Genomic DNA, 22,696 nt, shown 5'->3' with positions numbered 1-22,696 from the left:
GTGTGTTACCACACACCTGTAATCTCAAATTCTTGGGAGGTGGAGACAAGATAATTTACAAGTTGGGGGTCATGCGTGGTTGCTTAAGTGAGTTCAAGGACTTCCTGGGCTTTATGACTGCCTCAAAAAAAGAAAGGAAGAAAGGAAGAGAGAGAGAGAGAGAGAGAGAGAGAGAGAGAGAGAGAGAGAGAGAGAGAGAGGAAAGACAAAGGAAAGAGAAAAGAAAAGAAAAGAAAAGAAAAGAAAAGAAAAGAAAAGAAAAGAAAAGAAAAGAAAAGAAAAATAACCAGAACAGAGAAATCCAAGACATTGGGTCCTTAATGACTTACTAGCCAGAACAAGTAGTAAGGTATTGGCCACCAAGACAGTGGGTAACTCAGACCACAAAACCGCTGAAAACACCCTGAGCAGGAGACATCACACTTAAAACTTTAGTGCACAGTTTTCTTTTATGGCTTAGGCCACAGTGTGGTGGGTGTGGTAGTTTTGTGTCTGTGTGATGCGTGTATGTCTGTCTGGTCATGTGTGTTTTAAATTTGCTCTATAAGCTATGATATTATTTTTGAAGCTAAATTACATATTTTAATTTTTCCTACACATCTTAGCCCATTGTGTTACAATAGTCCATCATCATAGAATAGGTCATTGATAAGGAAAAGACATTTATTTCTAACAGTTCCAGGACCTGGGAAGTCCCACATCAAGAACTTTGCACTGTGTCATTCGGGCTGAAGTTGGATGTGTAAGAGAGCCTTAGTAAGCCAGCAGCTGGCTCAACTTGCTTTTACAACAGCTGACTCTGTTGGAGACTAATGCAGTCTGAAGATGAGGACATTAGTCTGATTAAAAAGGAGGAGCCCTCATGTCCTGATCATTTCTTGATGTTCTTCCTGTCAACTGCTGCATCCGGGATTAAGTTTCCAACATGGGAAAAGTCAGACCAGAGAATCAGGGCTGAGTTACTATGTCTTGGGGACACAGTGATGGCACGCCACTGTTTACCTCATGGAAGGTGGCCACCCGAAGCCTCTTGGCCTCCTTCCTTCGGATATTTGGGTTCTGACCCCAGACCACAAATATAGGCTATAGTGTGTATGACCATGAAAGGCAATCCGTGTTCTGGTTGAGCAAGGCTTAACCTTCAGATTCCACATAGATATTCTACAAGGACCTGTTGGCCATGCTCCCAGACACTAGGCTTCTGACGCGAGCCCTCAGCACTCCACAATTCTGTGGCCATCAGCCATGTAGGTCAACACCCCAAGCTCCTAGTATTCTGTCTGGACTCCTCCACCCCCACAGTCACCTGGCAACAACCAGGTAAGCCCAGCCCACTATAGAAGGAACTGCTTTCCCCCTTTCTCTCTCCTTTGTTCTCTTACTCTCTTGTTCTCTCATCCCCTTGCTCCTCCTCTCTTCCCATTCCCATCCCCCCTCTCTCCACATGGTCATGGCCAGCCTCTACTTCTTTACTTTCTCTCTCTCTCTCTCTCTCTCTCTCTCTCTCTCTCTCTCTCTCTCTCTCTCTCTTTCTTCTACAAGAAACTCTCTAAAACCATGGACTGCATTCTCACATCTGGAACCGCTGTGCTGGAGCAACAGGACAGGTCTTCTGCCCAAGAGCTGTTTCTAATCTCCTGCTAGAAGGCCTCCCAGTGTTCCCAGCCATGGCTGCCACCAACCCAAGCCACCAGACCAGAACAAACCAAGGACTCATTCTCAGCCAGTGCCCTCCCCCCTGCCTCCACCCGGTTCTCAGCTCTTCTGTGACGTCCAGCGGTGTCCAAGACCCCAAGGCTGCACCCTTTCCACTCCTAGAGTGAGGTTTCAAGCCTCCCCCAACCTGATGCTTGCCGGGGCCCCGTGGCAATCACCCCACCTCCACCCTGGCCAGACACGGGTCACCACCCCTTAACCCACAATAGTGTCCATGGAGCTGATGCTCAGACTCACACCACAACCTTGGGTTTTCATACGTTGTACATGTATTTCCAAGTCCTTTAGGGTCCACTCACCCATATGAAGATGCAAGTTCTACCAAGGACTGATTTAGACAGGAGAGGACATGTCCTACACACGACACTTACTCACACCAAGTCAGCTGTGGGCTCCATTGCACTCAGGATCCAGGTCTTCCAGTGATACACAAAAAGGGATCAGGGCATGACAAAGCACGGCGAGGTTCCTAACTCACAAGTTATGAGCTCCCAAAAGTAGTGGAAAGAACATCCCTTCCCTGGAGCATGAGCCAAAGCAGACATGAACATCCTGAGCAACATCACCAAGATGGAGTGACCATCTCAACTGCTCACGATCTATAGGACACTAACTGCTCCACCACCTCAATTCCACCAAAGAGCCTACAGTCTAGAGAAACCCTAATTGTGACTTTGTGTGCTGGGGCTGGGGTCAGTGTGCACACATGTGTGAGCAGGTACATACACTCAGGCATGTGCATGTGAAGGCTGTCAAGAGTCTTTTTCTTTCATTTGCTTTTCTTCTTACCTACTAAGCCATCTCCCCAACCCCCTTGGGAGTAATTTGTGAGAATTACCAAGCCAAGGATTCCTGGGGCCTTCCCCACCAGGCTCTCCATCCCAGCGTTCTGCTTTGAGATTGCCTGTGGCCAACATCTGTTCAGCACCTCACTCCCAGGACCGAGTTCATCCCATCATTATTTTATCCCTGCCCTGGGCAGTGCATGTCTGCATTTCGTGTCACCTGAGCCTTTGGCAGTGTCAAGAGGTGAAAGCTTCCAGACAAGATGGAAACTGGCCTTATAACCCTTTGGTTCTCAGGCATGGCTGTCACTCAGAGCACAAACATCTGTCCATCACCCAGATGCAATGTCTTCCTCGTTGGGTTCTTTATCTTGAGAAAAAAGACAGAAGTACTTAAAGCATTTTTTTTTTTTTTTTGGCTGCTGAAGGTGGGTGGAATTTCAATTTCCTCCAAGAGCCCATTGGGCTGTTTTATAAATGGCTGCTTTGTCTCCACAGTCTGCACTCCAGTGAAGCCTGTTGTTCAGGGTTCATCTCAACCCCTTTGTCATGGAGTTTCCCTTGAGAAGGACTTTCCGGAGCTCGGCGTATTAGATGCACGTCGAGGCAGATCTCTCACATTCCCGTTCAGCTTCCCTCCCATGGCATCAGGGGCAAGATATTATTTGCAAGCAGCCAAGGTAATTACCATCCAGCAGGGTCCAATTGTTTTCAATTAAAAGCTTTACTGCAGTCTTTAGTTTTAATACCACTGTGGCCATCTGCTCTCGCTGAAGATCCTCAAGCCAAAAGCCCAGGCCACATCTTAATGCCGTTAACTCCAGAGACGAGTTTCCCACAACGTGGAAAAATTTCAACAGTTCAAGGAAACTATAGGAATGTCCCCGCCTATCTCTAGTGACCTGGGGAAAGCCCAGAACTCGAGAAGATTCTCCCACAGAGACCGGCACTTGCCAGGAGTCCTGGGCCACTCTCCTAATTCTCTACATCACTTTGGCAAAGGAGGCTCTGCTTGTGCCTTGGCCCTGCTTTCTACTGAGCCTCAATATTCTTCAGCATTGCTATGAAAACCCTCTGAACCACAGTTTCACCAGCTGGATCACTTTGGGGTGGACATTTCCCATCACTGATAACCAATATTAATTGTCATCCTCTTAGCTCACCCTGACTCAATATCTAAGCATCTGTGCATCGCAAGGAGCCATCCAGTGAAGTGCAAGTTATTAGGAATGGATATTTGAGGTGGTTCCTAAAAACACTGGGACCAGCCATGCATGGCGTTCATCCTAACACCTGGTAGGTAGAGACAGGAAGATTGAGAGTTCCAGAGGAGCCTGGATTATATAGGAGCTCAAGGTCAACTCAGGTACCCAGAAAGACACTGTCTCAGAATTTCCAAACAAAACGAAATTGTGTGAGCTATGAGGTGAGCTGAAGGTTCTTAGCCTGACAGCTGTTAACATTGGCACCACAGGCTGAGAGACCACTAGGTGACTGGATGGCTCCTTGTGACGCAAGCTCAATCTTTAGAGCTAAAAAAAAATATGTTGGGTATTTGTTTTGATTTTGTTTTTGTTGTTGTTGTTGTTGTTGTTTTAAAAGTACGGCTCTGGTTGTACCCTTCCTCAGCTGGCTGCAGACCAGGGTGCCCAGCAGTTATGTCCATTGGTGTTGGATTTGTTGTGTGAAGTCTTACAACCCTAGACAAGCTCCTAAGATGTTAATGAAGAACATCCTACTGTAACTCTTCTATAATGTAATGGTGGTCTAGATTGTGAGATTGGATTCTTAAGTTATTTTAACCATTCTGGGTAGGTCTGCGTGTCCCAACAAAGCGCTGTCTTCCCATAGCAACCCCATGAGTATGTCCCTTGAGGCTCTGGAGTCTAGAAGCATTCAGTACACCTTCTAACAAATTTTAAGTAGAGATTCTCTTCATGAAAATTCTATGACTGCTTACCTGGCACATGGCTGCTAACTATTTGAGTAATTAGGAAAAAGAACATAAAAACCCAGAATCTATTGTTTTGAAAATCTAAATAAATGGTTTATTAAAAAAAATTTGTACAGTCCAGTGCAAAGTTTTTAACCAAGCCAAAGGGTCACCATCACCCCAGCTGCACCCTCCTCTTGATAGTCAAAATAAAGCCTCACTAAGGATGTTCTAAAATGGGGAAAACAAAATCTCTTCATATCAAGGAGCAGGTCACTCCTCTTGGTTTTGCCACATGCACAGACCTTTTGGACCTTTCTAGATGATATTGACATGAAATAAACTCACCACGGAACACCCTTCCAGGCCACTTCTCCAGTCCTCCTCAACTGCTCTGTAAGGGAAAATACCATAGCCAAAGGTTCTTTCCCAATCTCTTAGACATGCCATCCTTGAGTGATAGCATTGATACTGTGGTGGAGCTCAGAGTATCTATGGGAACAGCTTATTTATGCTCCTTCATCTCAGGATCCTCCTCTACCATAAACTGGTTGTCATCACACGATAGCGATGTTGACACTCACCAATTAAAGACAGATTTTATTTTACAAAACAAACAAACCAAAATCAAAGACCATCTACAGAGAAGCCTGTCTGCCTCTTCCAGTGCCTTTGTCCTTGATTCTTCTGTTCCTCCTTAGACCTAGAAGTTAAAGGAGTAGCTACTAGCTTGTAACACAAGCTCATTCTGCATACAGACAGAAGTAAATACTCAGAGTAGGGGGCAAGAAATTAGCAAGTATAAATCAGAGCTCCAGACAACATGGGTACAGCCCTGGGCCAGGTGGCTCTCAGACCTGAGGCTCAAGGCATGAGATCACCAGCTCTTTCAGACCAACCATGGGATTTACTGTTAGTTGAGAAAGAAAAGTTAAGAACCTTCGAACTACTAGAATAACCAAAACCAAGACAACTGTCAGAAAAGAGCCCGAGAGCCCCAGGGGTGCCCATGCTCTGATTCCAGGCCAAGTAAGTGTTCCTATCTTGAAACAGCCACACTGGTCTCTAAGTTCCATGACTGTGAGGAACCAGCCAGACTATAAGAATCTTGTGTAAAGTGTGAATAAAGCCATTCCCCACTGAACCGTGGCTGTTGCTGCACTCCTGTAATTTCTGCCTTCCCGTCTTCCTTGGAGGACTTGTTAGGATTGTGCCTTGCTGTCTCTCCAACATAGCACTTGGGGGCTGCTTTCTCAGCAACGAAGCCTCTTTGCCTCTTTGCCTCAAAGCCTCTTTGCCCACTGTGCTGACGTACAAGTCTATGCAATGCAGAAACTGCATGTCAGAAGCAAGGTATGGAGAATCAAAAACTCTGACAAGGAGCATACATTTAAGCAGATATGCCAAGTGCCAGCCCTTTGGGGAACCTGCAAAGAGTCCTAATCCACATCCCACAAGCACTTCACTGGAGAGTTTGTGCTGAGAGACAGATCAGGGATGTTAGACAGATCCCTGTGTCAATAACATGCAAGGAAGATTCAGAGATATGCAAGTCTTTGCAGATGCGTTTGTAATGAGCATAAAAATACCTGTGTCAAAGAACTTGGAAAGCCACAGCTAGCCATCCTGTGTAGTATGGACAGGTGCTGAGTGTCTCCTGCTATGTCAGCTTGGGGCATCATCCTTCAGGAGCCATTCCAGTCACCTCATCCCTTCTCAGTCAGCTTTTCATCAAAAGGTGGCCTATCTCGCAAAGGTTCACATTGCCTCTGCCTTGAGATCATGTATGAGCTACAGAGGCACAGAGCACACATCTACCATTGCCCTTCCTAGATCCTTAGATCCGGTGAATTTCCCCCACCCGGAGAGTCCTGGGAGCGTCCACACTGACTCACATTGGCTCTGAAGTTCAGAAAACTAAGGGGCAGGTCACACCTTGCAGGCAATCGTTAGTCTCGCCCCAACCTGTAGTTGGCCTCAGCCCTCACACAGAAATGATCGACAGGAAACCTCAGTGTATTGAACTGCCCTTGCCAGCAAAGAGTAAAGTAAGAAATGAGATATTTATAAGTTCTTTGCTCCTGTGCCCGAAACTATTTTTCAGCAGCTTCAGCCTAACTCTGCAAGATTAAACCAGCCTGGACCAGTCCCAGGGAAACCTGAGGCAAGCAAGCTTTACCTACACCTTGAGCATCTGTTTGTGGACCATGCATGCACACACTCTCTGTCTCTGGGGTGCCTGTGACACACTGAAGCCTTTCCTTCTTGGCCTGGGGGACTATTTAGGAAACTGTGTGTGTGTGTGTGTGTGTGTGTGTGTGTGTGTGTAGTGCATTGCTCAGACATGCTCTTAGAGGCTTGGCTAATGGCCACTTCCTGTGCCTGTCAAATACAAAAAAAGAAAAAGGAGCACATCCCTCTGACTTATTGTATTTCTTCCCGTATGCGACTATCTGGCCGCGGCATAATTTAACATCTCTCGTAAATTAAAAGCCTCTGGCGAGGGTACCACCGCCTCCAACCCCTGTTTTGCTGATTAGAAAGAAACCTTTGCCAAGACTTCCATTATGAATAGTCATTTTCTAAGATGCAACAGTGACGCACAGCCATACATTAAATGAATGGATAGAGGTTATACGTTCACCCTCAATACCTCTGAGCTCATTCTGGAGATTAAAATGACTTCCTGTGGCACTCTCCAGCCAGCTCTGCACTCATGATGTCAAGTTCCCCCAGGAGTCCTTCCATCCCTCCATCCCCCACCAGGCCTGCAGCCTCCCCACTCTTTGTCCTGTCTCAGCGATGGAGTCAAGCAAAGATGCTGTGTTGTTCCCGATTCTCATAGCTACTCAGGTTCAGCAACTGGACAGTTCCGAGAGACACCTATGAGTAGCACCCTGTTTCCAAACCAAGCCCAACCGCCATCAGACAGCCAAGGCCATGGTGGCTAGACCCCCAAGCCTCAGCTTCCTCCCACGCAGGAGGGTGGGGCTGGGGGTCAGGACTGTGGGAACACCAAATAGCTATGTCCATGGGGTAAGCGGGAGTCCTCCTTTGTCTTGCCGACTTGAGTTGAGGGTCCTTTCTCATCTGCTTCATGCTTGGCAGAAAGGCCATTATGATGATTTCATTGGTCTTGTGTCCAATTGGTCTGCTTTTTTCCTGCAGCTCTTACAAGGACTTCATCCATTCACAGTGTGGCCCCTAGTAATTCTATTCAGGGAAGTCAAAAATCTTTCTGAACCTCAAGTTTCCCATATATAAAGCAGGACACTACTGAAACCAATGCTCAGCAGAGTTGTGAGAAGCCATGAGCGAACACAGATGAAAATACCCTAGGAGATGAAAATAGAGTTGCTTTTGTTGTTGCTAAAAATAAGGATCGACTAACTTAGCTCTAATGGTGACTACAGTGATAGCCCTGTGTCTCTGTGTGTCTCTGAACATACAACAGACGAGATGCAAAACCTGAACAACGTGACTGGGGGTGGGGGAGGGAGGGGGAGGCAGATGCTCAGCATCTTAAGGATTGACCATCATGCACATCTGTGCTGTCCCCAGGACCAGCTTCCTCTCACAAGCTGCAAAATGCATGCATGCAAAACTGTGAGGCCCAGCAGGAAAACCATCTTATACTTTCACTGAGATGTGAAGTAGATCAGATGCGAAGCAGAATCGCTTCCTGGTAGAGTTAATCGCCTTGCCAATATACCCCTGTTGATTAACTGATGAATTCAATGAAGCCTTTTTGTCAATTTCCATTCCTATTGGGTAGTTTCTCTCCTTCAAGACAAATTTGTCAGAGCATTAGAGGCCATGTACCTGAAATCCACTACTTAATTTATGTTTAATCCCACGAAAAACCAAGGCTGATAAAAGAACTGAGGGGCCTTAAGCAATTGACTGTTCGGGTTAAGGGAGAGTGATCTGTGCCCAGTGGACATGTAGGGGTCCAGACCATCAACCCAAGGTCCAGTCTGCTTGTTTTAGCCACAACTGGCTAGTTGACCTTTAACCTTTGCCCCTGTAGTTGATGGGAGGCCACATTTTATCATTTACCTTATGCACTATTTCTTTGAGTCACCAGAAAGTCATTGGCCCACATCAGAGGCCACAAAGCTTCATACACAAAGTAATCCCAATCCAATTCAGAACACCTGCATCTCCTGCCACTGGGATAACATTCCTAATCAGACTGCCTGCCCCCTCTGGAGACTCTGATCAACTCCAAGGATGGCCTAATAAGGATTCATCTTCTCTCTGGAACCTCTGAGATTCCCAGATATCTGTGACCCGCCTAGGATTAGAGGACCCTCTGACTGCATACTCCAAATACTGCTCTCCAAAATTTATGTCCTGAGCTCTAGGAGCCTTGTTTTCAAGGTTTAGGAGTAGTCTAAGTCAGTGGTGCTGACCATTAGCACCTTTCTGGGAAGCTCAGTAAATATTGTACAGTGTGCCCATGGCCCACCCTTCCTGACACTGGAGAGGAACAAGGGATTATTCCAAGAGGGCATACAGCTCACAATCTAATGGAGGAGGTCAGAAGATACAGGATGGAGTCTAATGGAGGAGGCCAGGAGTGATGGGCTATGGGCCACTGTGTGGAGCCCATCAAATGCTGTCTTCACAGAGAAGGGACAAGCACTCAATGCTTGTCTCCATTCCAAAGGGAGGGCCACTCCCTCAAGAGAAAGAGGGCACCATCTCAAACCCATCATAAGGGCTCCAGATACAACAGGACTAAGAAGACACACCCAGAGCCTCAACAAAGGGAAGAGACACTAGTGAACTGGACTGTTGGAATCCTGACAAGTGAATTACCCCCAAAGAACTACTTCTAAACAAGTCCACACCCCTTTGTCTGATTTGCCATCTGCTCTCCCCTACTTTTGGACAGTAGGCTACATTTGAGAACCATTATTGAAAGCAGATGTTGAAGAGTCTAAGCCTATTATTTTTCAGTCTCTGCAGGTTTGTTCTTAGGATCCATCCGGTCCCAGAAGGTAAGAACAGATCTTAGTGCATTATCTCAAGCCCAGCGCACAGTAAGCAGGCTCTTCAGCTCCCTGACTCCTTGTTGAACTAAGAAGTTTCTGCCATAGGAATACCTGCCCTTGTTCTCTCAAGCCTCTCCCAAGTGCTGGCTCAGCCCCTGCTTCACACATACAGCCTTCTCTGTGCAGCCTGCCCAGACAGGCAGACATAGCTCTGACTACGTGGTAAAAAGGACCTGTAGCTTAGTTCCCAATAGAGTATGTAAGTCACATACTCTGCCAAGCTGTACATCTTCTTAGTTTCTATTCATAGTTGGAAATTTTGAGGACAATTCACACTCAGAAGGTCACCTCTAACAGGTAGCCCGTCTGACACTCATATATCACACAAGTCATGTGCAGAGTAGGACTATTAGATATTATGGGCTTCTGTTTTTCACTTGACATTATCTCCTCTGACCTGGAGCATTATAAGCCTATATCTGCACTTCCACCAGACCATCAGGTCCGTGGGCGGAGGCCACAACTTGGCTCCTTACTATAAAGTTTGCAGAGGTCGAGGAGGACCCCAAGGTTGGCACTCTCCTGTCATGATGGGACATTTGGACTTCAGCTATGTTTCTTCTTTGTTTTGCTTTAAACCCACGGGTTAAGCACTAGTTCTGCGTTGAGATCCCTTGATATTTTGCTCTTGAGCCTGGGAGTAAACAAGGAAATGTCTCAGTGACCCTAACCCTGTGTCACTGAGCCTGCATGCCCATGGAGAGGACAGAACAGGCAACAGCGAGTGTTATCCTTTTTATATGTGGCAACAGGCCTTCCTCATAAGCAGAGGGGGTACCGCTGAGACCAGGAGATATTGTTAGATTGAGAGAAAAATCAGCTACACAAGAAGAAAGACTCTGTCTGAATCATTCTAAAGCCCACCTGTCAGATACAAGAAGTCAGCAAATAAAATCGCCTCCCTCCACCTTCTACCCCCCCACCCCACCCATTCCCAAATCTCTAGGGATGAAGGTTCAGAACAGATAGATTATCTGTGCTGAAGCATGTTTCCCTAAGCAGAACTGAGCAAGGCCAGGAGCTACAGTCGGCCCAGGGATGATGGGAAAGGAATCTCAGCTAATGCTCGGGATTGTAAACACATCCCAGACAAGCCACAGACAGCTGAGATCCATCTAGATCCATCTAGAGGGCAAGGGTCCTCGGTGAAGAGCCAGGGTCTCCTGCCACATGCACACACGCATGCACACACACACACACACACACACACATGACGAAGCAGGCTCCTGTGCTGCGACTGATCTCACAAATCCCTTCAGTGTAGCTGCTTGCCTTTACCCATTTACTTTGATCCCATCAGAAGCCCAGCAGGAAGTACTCCCCTGTACTCTCTCAGAGCATCCCTACCACAGGCACGACCTCTACTTTGACCTCTACTTGACATTTGCTTCTTGATTTAATTTCCCTTTGCCTGTTCACCTTTTCCTCCCTTGTTTACCTGGATCGCGATTGGATTTAGCAGCTGAATTTTCATTACACGAGTCAGAGGTCTGAGGAGTTTATGAGATTTGAATTCCTGCCAGCAGGACTCTGTATATGTGTGTGTGTGCTCATTCTATTCCCCTCCACATTCACATCAGCTCCAGACTTGGAGATGGCTTGGCTGGCTCCAGACTTGCAGATTCAGGAAGGACATGGTGTTTCTCCCAAGGTCTTACGCTCTCAAGGACAAAAATGAGGGCTGGGTAGATGGGCCAGTAAAGAGCTTAGCCTGGAAGGCATGAGGGCCTGAGTTTTCATCACCAGCACCCATGTAAAAGCCAAGCCCAGCAGTGTACTGGGGAGGCACAGAGCTAGGCTCCCTAGGGCTCATTGGCCTGAGTTCATGAGTTCTAGATTTAGTGAGAGGTCCTGTCTCATAAATAAACAGGACAGCAATTTCAAAAGATTCCTGGGCAATGGTGGCATACACCTTTAGTCCCAGCAGTTGGTCGGATCTCTGAGTTCAAGGCCAGTCTGGTCTGCAGAGTGAGTTCCAAGGCAGCCAGGGCTACACAGAGAAGCCCTGTCTCAAAACTTCCAACCTCCACCCTACTCCCTCAAAGAAAGAAAAAGAAAAGATACCTGACTCTTGACTTCTGCTGGCCTCTGCACATATGTTCACACACGTACCCAACGAATATACACACACCCACATGAATATATACTCATAAAGGACAAAACCTTCCAGTTTCTCTTGCTGGGTGTCCAGCTAGGGACAGAGCAAGAGTGTGGACGAAATGTAAGTATGGGCCTCAGTATCTGCTTCTGACAGCTTCCTCTGGGGGACACGTCCCAGACCTTTGTTACCACTGGGGAGGGGGCATAGCTGGCAAGATTGGAGGGAGAAAAGGCTGGAGGAAAGAGGAAGGAGACGGGGAGAGGTGGGAAGGAGAAGGGGAGGAACGAGAAAGGGGGAGAGCTTAATCCCCTCCTCAGATAATCTACAACAAGGACTCCCTATTCCTCTGAAACCAATACGGATCCTACAGGCATGCACAGGGACTCTGGGAAGGACCACCCAGCAAGCCCTTCAGCCTTTTCTCATCTGCATCCCCCAACTAAGGGAATCGTGGGTGGGCGATGCTTTTCCACTCAGGTGATGAGAGAGAGAGAGAGAGAGAGAGAGAGAGAGAGAGAGAGAGAGAAGGGACAGCAGCTCTGCCTAAGAGCCTCCTCTGCCTGCAGCCTGCGGCTCAGCCACCTAGAGTCCCAGCATGGACAGCCACGCAGAGGTGAAAATGTCAAGTGCTCCCGTGGCCCGAGAGGAAGCCGTGATTAGACCGGACTATAAAGAGACAGCGCCCCGGCAGGAGGAAAGGCTGACCCCAATCCATCTTCAATCACCATTCAGAAGAGTTCTTGGGCAGAACAGACGAGTCAGCCCAGCAGGCAAAAATCAGAATAAGGGCAGTGCCTTCTACCCATGCCATTTTTTTAGGTGCCCTCAAAGCTGCCACTGCCCCACTAAAAGCGACAAGGGGTGAGTCAGAGAAGCTTGGTTGGTAAGGTGGGGGTTGGGCATAGACAGACCTCAGCATGAAACTCTCCAGGTGAGAGCACTGGCTGCCATCCTACAGCATGGAACTGCCAGAAAAATAGACTAGACTGCTTGTCCTTTCTCCTCTCCCCTCCCCTCCTCTCCTCTCCCCTCTCCTCCCCTCCCCTCCCCTCCTCTCCTCTCCTCTCCTCTCCCCTCCCATCCTATCCCCCCTCCTCTCCCCTTCTCTCCTCTCCTCTCCTCTCCTCTCCTCTCCTCTCCCTCCCTTCCCCTCCCCTCCTCTCCCCTCCCCTCCTCTCCTCTCCCCTTCCCTCCTCTCCCCTTCTCTCCTCTCCTCTCCCCTCCCTTCCCCTCCCCTCCTCTCCTCTCCCCTCCCCTCCTCCCCCCTCCTCTCCTCTCCTCTCCCCTCCCCTCCCCTCCCCTCTTCTCCTCTCCCCTCCCCTCCTCTCCCCTCCCCTCCTCTTCTGTCCTCTCCCCTCCCCTCCTCTCCCCTCCTCTCCCCTCCCCTCCCCTCCTCTCCTCTTCCCTCCCCTCCCCTCCTCTCCCTTCCCTTCCTCTCCTCTCCCCTCTCTTCCCCTCCCCTCCCCTCTCCTCTACTCCCCTCTCCTCCCCTCCCCTCTCTTCCCTTCTCCTCCCCTCTCCTCTCCTTCCCTCTCCTCCCTTCCCCTCCCATCTCTTCTCCTCTCACTTTTGATTGCCAAAGAAATACAGACTCACCTGTAAAGGGACAGGAAAGAGCTGTAATCTCTTGATTTCCTAGGCCTGCAGGAGGAGGCACAAAGGCTGCTAGGCAAAGGACATGGACTTCAGTGGCCAAGTCACACATGGCTAAATGGGGAGGGGCCAAGAACAGACCTCTGAGAACAGTCTAATCTAGTAGTTCTCAACCGATGGGCTGAGACCCATTCAGCAAACCTCTATCTATGAAAATATTTACATTATGATATATAACAGTAGCAAAATCACAGATTTGAAGTAGCGACGAAATAATTTTATGGTTGGGGTCACCACAACATGAGGGAGTATATGCGTGTGTGTGTGTGTGTGTGTGTGTGTGTGTGTGTGTAATATATATACAACAGCATTAGGAAGGTTGAGAACCTCTGAAAAACCCACAGAGCCCCATGGACTAAGGAGCTAGCTACTCCCAGAAAGAAGGTAGCTGGATGCTGAGTCTGACCTGTCACAGCAGTGCAGGACTAGAACACTGTGATGGGTCTGCACTTCCTGTGGCTTCTTCATGGTTCCTCTGTCCAGCAAGCACTTTCCTGTAGCTTTCATTTTTTTCAACCCTTATTTTTAATGATGGTTCTTAAATGCTTTAACCTTTCTTCTTGCCCACCACCCCCTAGTGGAAAAGAAAGAATATGGGGGTGGGGAGAGTAGTGGACCTGTTTAGAAAGATTCTTTGGAGCAACTTCCATCTGTGTTGTCTGGAAATGGGCAGTTTATAGGAGTTAGCAGTGGCAGCTCAATCCACTCGCGAACACTTCACAGATACACCAGCAGTCCAGTTCCGTAGAGTAGGGATAGCAAATCAGCAGTGGTGGCACTACCAAGTGACAACTGGGCCTCAGCCTCAGTACAAGTCTGCAGGAGGGCCCCAGAGGGATTCCAGGAGACTCTGTGCCTCTCTCAGCAAAGATCAGCAAAGATGCAAAACCAACAAGAATTGCTCAGCTAGCTCTATAAGCCTAACTCAGCCCCATCACTGGCCATTGAGTCCTGATTATGCCCTCCACACATCACATGCCCTCCACAGGTCTTGCCTCAGCATGCACACCTGTCTCAGCTAACATTACTCTGCCAATCAGCCTGAATCTGTGGAAGCGGCAAGAAACTGCAGCACACCACCAGAAATTTTTTGGTGTTTCTCTCTATGGAGTCCTGACAAATGCAGCTCAACTAACCAATGTAAGGCAGACCGATACATGTGTGTTGTTAGCAAGAAATCCTTTATCACATGTCCTTTCATGTGCTTGCTTTAGCAAAACATCCTCTCTCCTGTGTCTGCTTCAGTTAAACATTCCCTCACAGATTGGCTTTAGCCTTTCACACCTGTGTCCACTTTAACAAAATATTCCTTCATGTGTTTATGCCAGCAAAACACCATCCAAATGACTTTGCAAAGAACCTTTAAGTTTCCAATTCACTTTCCTGAGGTTATCTATACTGCTAGTGTTTTCTCCACAGTATTTCTGTCCAGAAAAGGCTTTCCTGAGGTTGTTCTACCAGAAATGCAAAATACTGGAAGCAGGTTGGGTTGGTACCTGGGACTTCAACCTGGAAGCAGAGTAAACTCAAGACCTTGCTTTCTTCAGACGTATTTAAAGGGAAGGGGAAAAGAACAAAGGGATTTGCAGGTTTCCCAGGGTGAGTGTGTGACTGAAACTCTATCTCCTGATATCTATGCATTACTGCAGAAACAGAACCCATGTTTAAAATGGAAACATACTGCTAAGAATAAAGAACTTACTTGGCAACTCCTCCTGTTACATGCACCAGTTAGATATGGCCACATGACTACTACAAACTCGGCAAGAGCATGTAGGCAGTAAACTGTGTCCTTTCATTACACAAGAGCTGGGATCTGGACATGGGACTGGGCCTCCTCGACCGTAGAGGTGATACAGCTTCTGGGTGGGATGAACCTAGGTCCCTGATACTTCAAAGCCATGTGAGCCCCTTGTGCCTCAGCAACTCTGAAGGAGAGGAGTGGTTAGTGAGGGCCAAAGTGACCCTCCCTGAGAGAAGACTGGAGATGAAACTTGAGTGTATCTCCAGTGAGTAGAGGGAGAGATGAAGGGAGAGAAGGATTCAGGAAGGAATAAAAATAGGGGAGAGGGACAGCAGGAAGGAAAGAAAAGAGAGAATGTATGAGAAGAGCACAAAAATTAATTAGACCAGGGGCTATAAGGTCCAATATTCACTTAACAAGAATCACAAGGACAGAAGAGAGAAAATGGAAAAGAAATCACCAGTAAGATTATTCAAGATAATTTTTTCAAGAGTGGAAGATATATTTATAACTTGGAAAAACACACAGAAAGACCAACACCACAGGGGAAATAGATTCAACCCAATGCACACTACCATGAAATGAAAGCATTTTAATGGCTAACATATCACTATTTTAACCAAGAAGTCTTCTCATTTAAGGTGGAAGAAATTTCTAGAAACCCCATTCATTACATTGGCATCTGTGTTGTAGCAGTTCCTCCTAACTAAACATTTTATATAAGTGTGAATGCTGGGTTCATACTCATTCTCAGACAAGGGATCCAGGATATTTTTTTAAAAGATCATTACATATTGGCACATATGGCAGCTAATAACCCAAAAACTGTGCATGTCCTTTGTAACACAGTGGAATCTTTGTGGCCAGGCAGACCTGTAACAAGGAACAGTAACTAACTGCATGTAAAGCAAAGAATGGGGATTGGGAGTACCTCATGCAGCAAGACAGACAACCAAAGCAGGAAGAATGCTCCATCTATTGGGTTTCCTAATCACATAGTCAATCACATAGTCCCTTGTGCAGAAAATCACTGATCAAGCCACATGTATTGAAAGAAAGAGAAGGTAGGTTCTCATGGATTCACACTCCCTCAGATTGGTTAGTTCCAAAGTGGCAAAGGCAATACTGTGCTGAAATCTCAAACAGACCTTGAACTTAGGTTTATAATTCAATTGAATTTTTGTCCCTAATGCACTAGGAGTACTTAAAGAAAAACATCAAGAAAGGCCTTTAAATGATATAAAGTATACTAGTAGAATATAATTACATGGTTATTCCTTTTGGCTTGCTAACAAAATAAATTATATTAATAGGTCCTCTAAGGTTAAATCATTTTGTATTCTTGGAACAAACATTCTTTCATTAATGATTACCCTGCAAAGAGACTCTGAGGAAATGACCCACTGAGTGGTGTTCTATTCAAAAGCAAGATTCACCTGTACATGTCTTTGTGGCTGCTGTCATCATCATAACTGCTGATGTCCCAGTTGAGGCACATTTAGGTATCAAGGTAACGCTTCCTTTGATATAACAGAGCAGGAATTTTTCATCCCACTGCATGCTCTGCAGATAAGTAGGACAAGAATTACCCATTTGGACATAGAATCTATCCATAAGATCATACCTGCAACTCAAGGAGTTAAGAATTTGCTATTCTTTTGTGATTTGTTATTCTGGTTGTGGGTTTTTTTAATTCCTTGATTTTTTTTCTTTCTCAATTTTTTAACTTCATTACAGATTTAAATTTTTTGTATTTTTCATAGAAAGTTATCTATTTCATACAACCATTTTCCCTGACTCCCTACTATAAAATGTACATATCATTTAAACCATGTAGGCTCCTCAAAAGAAAAACAAATCAATAGTGCATATTATATGTAATATAGTATATATTATATGTAATATATAACATGATAATCCACATTACATAAAATGCATGCATTGTACATATGTACATAGAGAGAAACAGAGACACAGAGAGACAAAGGCTTTGGGTGGGATACCCACTAGATGCAATCCAAACATGCAGAATTGGGATAAGCATTTCTAAAATCCACAGACAGGCAGAGCAGAAGAGTAAAATATGAACAGGATAGACAAGATTCATAAGATAGGATTAAAGCCTTCAATGAGTTGAGTGAAGCCTACCTGTATTATAGAGGATCATCCATTACTCTCAAAATCTACTGTTGAAGACTGGTGTCTGGTCAAACAACTGGGAACAACATAATGTGTCAACTTGACACATCATGTTAACTACCACACTGAGTGTTTTCTTATTTTCACATGATAAAATAAAATAGGGTATCATTCCTGCCTCTTATATATTGCTCAAGGGATGCTCTGACAGTTTTATGCAGGACTGGGGCAAGAAAGATCCTCAGGCACAGCTGTAATGGATTGTTTGATCTGGTAGAGTCTACTGTGTTGGAGCTGTGTTGTTCCCCAGTGGTGGGAACACAGAGCACCCAGAGTTTGGGGACAAAACTAATGGGAAAATCACACTGCAGCTCCTAAGAGTCTGCAGAAGGGCTCACCATCTTTAGCAAAGAATTGCTTGAATTTTGAAAAGTTTTTATCAACTAACTAAACCACTCCCAACTGCCTGTCATGTTCCACTGAGGCCTGGGAGAAACAAAATTCCTGACCCTGGACACAAGCAACCATGTGACCAGAGATGCCCATGATAAGCTTGTACCTTTTATACCCACCAAGGCATAAGTCAAAACAGATTCATAACAACCCGTTATTAAATGGCAGTAGTTCATCCAGGTTCTGGCAAGAGAGAGACCACAGAGCACAACAGAACAACAATCCAGACCTCAGGGGACCCAGCATCTCTCCTTCTCTTGCATCTATCCAGACAGAATTGAATCTGCTCACTAGGGAAGAAGAGAAGGCTGAGCTTGGGCTATAGGTAAGCCATGTGAGTATGTTAATGTGTGGCCATATTCAGGATGTCTTCAAAAAATAGTATTACAGAACATCTCTCTCTGTGAACAGAACTTGGGACAATTTGTGGTCATTAATTTTGAATGACAGATACTTTGCTCTAGATTAGACCATAAAATAACTCACAGACTCCTGTGGGTGGTTTAGTTAGTTGATACGAAGCTCCAAGAGAAGAAAAGATTAGAGGAAAAGAGCTAGAGAATGTTGGGTGGACTCATATGAACACATGAGAGGTAGTGGACAGAGAGGAGAAAGAATCATTATCTTCTAGAAGCTGACCATATTTAGAGGGCATTATATAATAAATAAGTAGGTGAACATGCATAGCAGTTTGTCCTTGGCCCTTCCGTAGCCATGACACATTCACAGTGGCAGAGACAGAGACTATGCATCCTATCCAAAGACCTGCCCTCCCTGTGACTGACCAAGTCACTGCTGTGGCTGAATTCCTGAATCCCCAACCTGAGTTCTCAGTGTAGAGCCACCTCTCTGGTAGACCAGTTGTCTACCTGGGGCATAATCAAACCCTTTCCATTTTGTAAGAGTTATTGATTATATCACAGAAACAAATGTGCCTGTAGCCAGCTTGGCTGCCTGCTGCTTTCAGGGACTCAGACAGATGCCCTGTTTAAGTGCACACCATGGCCCTTCGTTTTCCAGAAGCCCACAGAACACAGCAAGGAAGGTGCAATGTCAGCTTGGGGTGGGGATCACCAGGGATGTGAATCCTGCATCAGTGCCACCTGTCCAGCATTGGATCTCCACTAGAAATACAGGAAACTGGAAATCAAGGGGACAAGAGAGGCGGCCATCCTTGTCACTGAAAAGGGTGTTCTCCAGAAACCATTGAATATTAAGAAAGTAAAGATATGAATAATTTAGTGAACACTTTTATTCTTTGCCAAAATTGAGAGCAATGCTTAAAATAACCAAAGTTAATCCCTGCATGGACAGCCTCAGAGGCTGTAGGGGCCCTCTCTCAGCAGTCCCGACTCCATTCATGTGAAGGATACAGGGTAGTAAAATTTTGGAATTGTGGTTTCTTTAAAAACACAGAAATATCATAAGAATACTTTTTATTTTAATCCCAGGTGTGAGAACATGGAGCGGCTGACTATAATTAGTCTCAAACTCTAGCAGAGGCATGGTTTGGCCAGCTGCAGATAGGTTTCTGCGATTGTGTGTAGTTTGGAATTCTGGGAAGTTTTCAGAAATGTTAGAGCCCTGAGAGGCAGGGTTGGTGGTAGTTGGTTCATTCAGGGTTGGGGGGAGGGGGTGGGGGTTGTTTGTGGTTTGTTAGTAGTCATGCTCAAAGAAGAAATAAAAATACATCCTTGATTCTGATATTTGACATAATGACTAAAAGGTGTCTCCTGTCGCTGTGATAGTTAGATTAGTTATTTACTTCAGCTGCTCCACTGAAGATCCAAGTCACAAGGTCACTGTCTGAATCTGGCCTCAGGGTTGCATCAGCTAGTGTGGAAGGCTCAGAATCTGGTAGCCATAATAAGAAGATATTAGAAGCACACATATAGACCAGTGCTTGGGAGAATAGTTAACCATGCAATGCAGCCTTAACAAACTGAGTGGCAGCCCTTAGGTAGTTAAAGTTCTTTGCCTAGTGGTGTGCTAAGGAATGCACAAGTATTTACATGAGAGATTCATAGTCTAAGTACATTATGATGTAAAATTCTCTTCCCTTTAATCTAGTAGTTTTCAACATTCCTTGTGCTGCAACTCTTTAGTAAAATTACAAACGTGTGATGACCCCTATTCTTAAATTTTGTTGTTGTAACTGCATAACTATAATAACCAGTCTTCTTGTCAGATAAGCATGTGAAAACGTAGTATTTTGTAATTAAAGATACATATTTCTTTTTCATGGAAAAAAGAAAGAAATTAGATTCAGGGATATCTCTCTCTCCCTCTCTCTCCCCCTCTCTCCCTCTCCCCCCCCTCCCTCTCTCTCTTTCATATCCCCCCTCCCCCTTCTTACTCTCCTACCTAGTGGGGGGGGGGGGGGCAGTGAAACCAGGGAGATAAAAGGTAGGAAAAAGAAGAAACCACAAAGTAGGGAAGACCAGCTCCAGTCTAGAATCTGCATTTGTGACAAGGTCCCAGAAGTGTGTCTCGTCCAGGGTCCACTCTGAGAAGAACTGCCTCATAGTTCTCATTTCCCACATTTAGACCCCTGTGTGACCTTCTCCTGACCCCTGTCACAAACTCTTTCATGAAAGGCCTGTCTCTGCAAAGCCTGCTTTCAGCAGACTGCCCAGCACAGAGCATAAAAGAAGGATTACCCGGCAGTGTGCTGTGTCAGCCACTCTGAACAGGCCTGGACGCTTTGGGGGCTGAGCTTCGCTTGTGCAGATGACCCATGGGCAGTCTACGTCTACCATGACCGCGGGCCTCTGCACACAGCATCCTCTTCATCTCGCACCAGAAACCCAAGGGTAAGTGCCAACGAACGCTTCAACATCTCCCTGCAAGGGGAAGAATTACCGCGTGCTTTCCAGAGGAGGGACTTCCTCTATTCATAACCACGATGGGGAATGTGAAAGCGAGAGCATTGCAGAACGAGTCGGGACAGAACTTTAAAAGAACGGAACTGAAATGGATTGTCCGAAGCCCCATTGTTGGCTTTCATGATCTACTGTTTCCATCTACCTTTGCACACTAAGGAAGAGCCTTTGTTTTCAGAAAGCCAAACCCAATGCTCCAAGTGCTTCCCTCTCCTCTGCTTCAGCAGTGGTGTGTCAGCGTGGCCCTGTCTCTTATTCAAATTAAACGTAATCTATTCTTGGTGATCCATTTCTGATTTTGTTCCTCTTCTGGACCTCAGTTATTATATGTGAATACCCTGTAACTGTCTTCAGACACACCAGAAGAGGGCATCAGATCTCATTACAGATGGTTGTGAGCCACCATGTGGTTGCTGGGATTTGAACTCAGGACCTTCGGAAGAGCAGTCAGTGCTCTTAACCGCTAAGCCATCTCTCCAGCCCCAGGACCTCAGGCTTTTATCTGCTCTGCAAGCTGTTTTCTCCCATTGGACTGCCAGCATCAGGACCCGTATTAACCCTGCAATTCCAATGGGAGCACCTTCAACCTGACCCACTGGCTCCCATTGGAATTCCAGGCATCTCCTTTGGGCAGATCTTAGGAGAAGAGCTGGGTGAGGCGTGCTGGCCTCTGCTCCTCTGCAGCTCCCACATATTCTGTGTATTAATTACGCCTGGCAGCTCTCTGGCTCAGTGCAGAGAGAGATAGCTCAGGAAAGCAATGAGAACAGGTCATGTAAATGGCCACCCCCACCCCCGCACCCACAGAGGGTGGGGTGTGATTTCCTCCAATGGATTTAAAGCTCTAAATGGAAGGTTTGGGCCAACAGGGTACCCTGAAGTGAGCCTGAGGGCTCAAGGTGCCAAGAGGTATGTCCCTGGAAGTGCTTCCTGTCAATCAAGTCTTCCTCCCTCGGGAATGGCTGTTTCTGGAGATGTGCGCGCATGCGCGCGCATGCGCAAACACAGGTTCTTGATGTGATCTGGTGCATGGCTTTGGACTTGCCTGACAGGAGCTTATTTCGGTCTAGATGCTACTCCATGACTCTTAAGCTACAGTAGTGTAACAGAAGCATGTTATATGCGTGTCGCCAAAAGTCAAGTAGAAAGCTAAATAACGTGGGAGTCCACTGTGACACAGTGCGGACTGGTGGGATTGTTTCAATCCAGGCATGCCCACTCACAGCCCACAGGCCACGTGCCACATGCTCTGGAGGATGACCGTGATCACAGCATGACACAAAGTCATAAAAATATTCAAAGTATATGAGATTCTTTTATGACCTTTTAAAGATTTATTTATTTAATGTATATGAGCATCCTATTGCTGACACACCAGAAGAGGGCATCGGATCCTATTACAGATGGTTGTGAGCCACCAGGTGGCTGCTGGGAATTGAACTCCTGATCTCTGGAAGAACAGACACTGCTCTTAACCACTGAGCCATTTCTCCGGTCCCTCTATGATCATTTTTATTTTCAGCTTATAGCATGGTTCTCCAGGGCGAACTTTGTAGACTATGTTGTGTGTTGTCTTAGTTAGGGTTTCTATTGCTGCAAAGAGACACCATGACCACAGCAACTCTTATAAAGGACAACATTTTACTGGGGTTAGCTTACAGGTTCAGTGGTTCGGTCTATTATCATCATGGTAGGAAGCATGATGGCACACATGTAGACAGAGTGTTGGAGAGGTAGCCAAGAGTTCTACACCCTTGGGGCTGGAGAGATGGCTCAGCGGTTAAGAGCACTGACTGCTCTTCCAAAGGCCCTGAGTTCAATTCCCAGCAACCACATAGTGGCTCACAACCATCTAGAGTAGGATCTAATGCCCTCTCCTGGTGTGTCTGAAGACAGCTACAGTGTACTCACATAAATAAAATAAATAAAGCTTTAAAAAAAAAAAAAAGTTCTACACCTGGATCAGCAGGCCACAGGAAGAACAGTGAGTCACTAGGCCTGGCTTGGCTTCTGAGACCTCAAAGCCCATCCTCAGTGACACATTTACTCGGACAAGGCCACACCTCCTAATATTCCCTAGTCACCAAGCATTCAAACCAAAGAGTCAATTGGGTTGGGGGTGTGTGTCATTCCTATTTAAGCCTCCACGTGTGTCAGTGTCATAGCAGAATACTCCTAGAAGGGGGCCTTTAAACTCAGCCTCTACCTAAGGTCTACCTAAGGTCTACCC

The sequence above is a fragment of the Apodemus sylvaticus genome, chromosome 23, assembly GCF_947179515.1.
Source record: "Apodemus sylvaticus chromosome 23, mApoSyl1.1, whole genome shotgun sequence".
Classification (NCBI taxonomy): Eukaryota; Metazoa; Chordata; class Mammalia; order Rodentia; family Muridae; genus Apodemus; species Apodemus sylvaticus.
Note: the sequence above shows the minus strand (reverse complement) of the source record.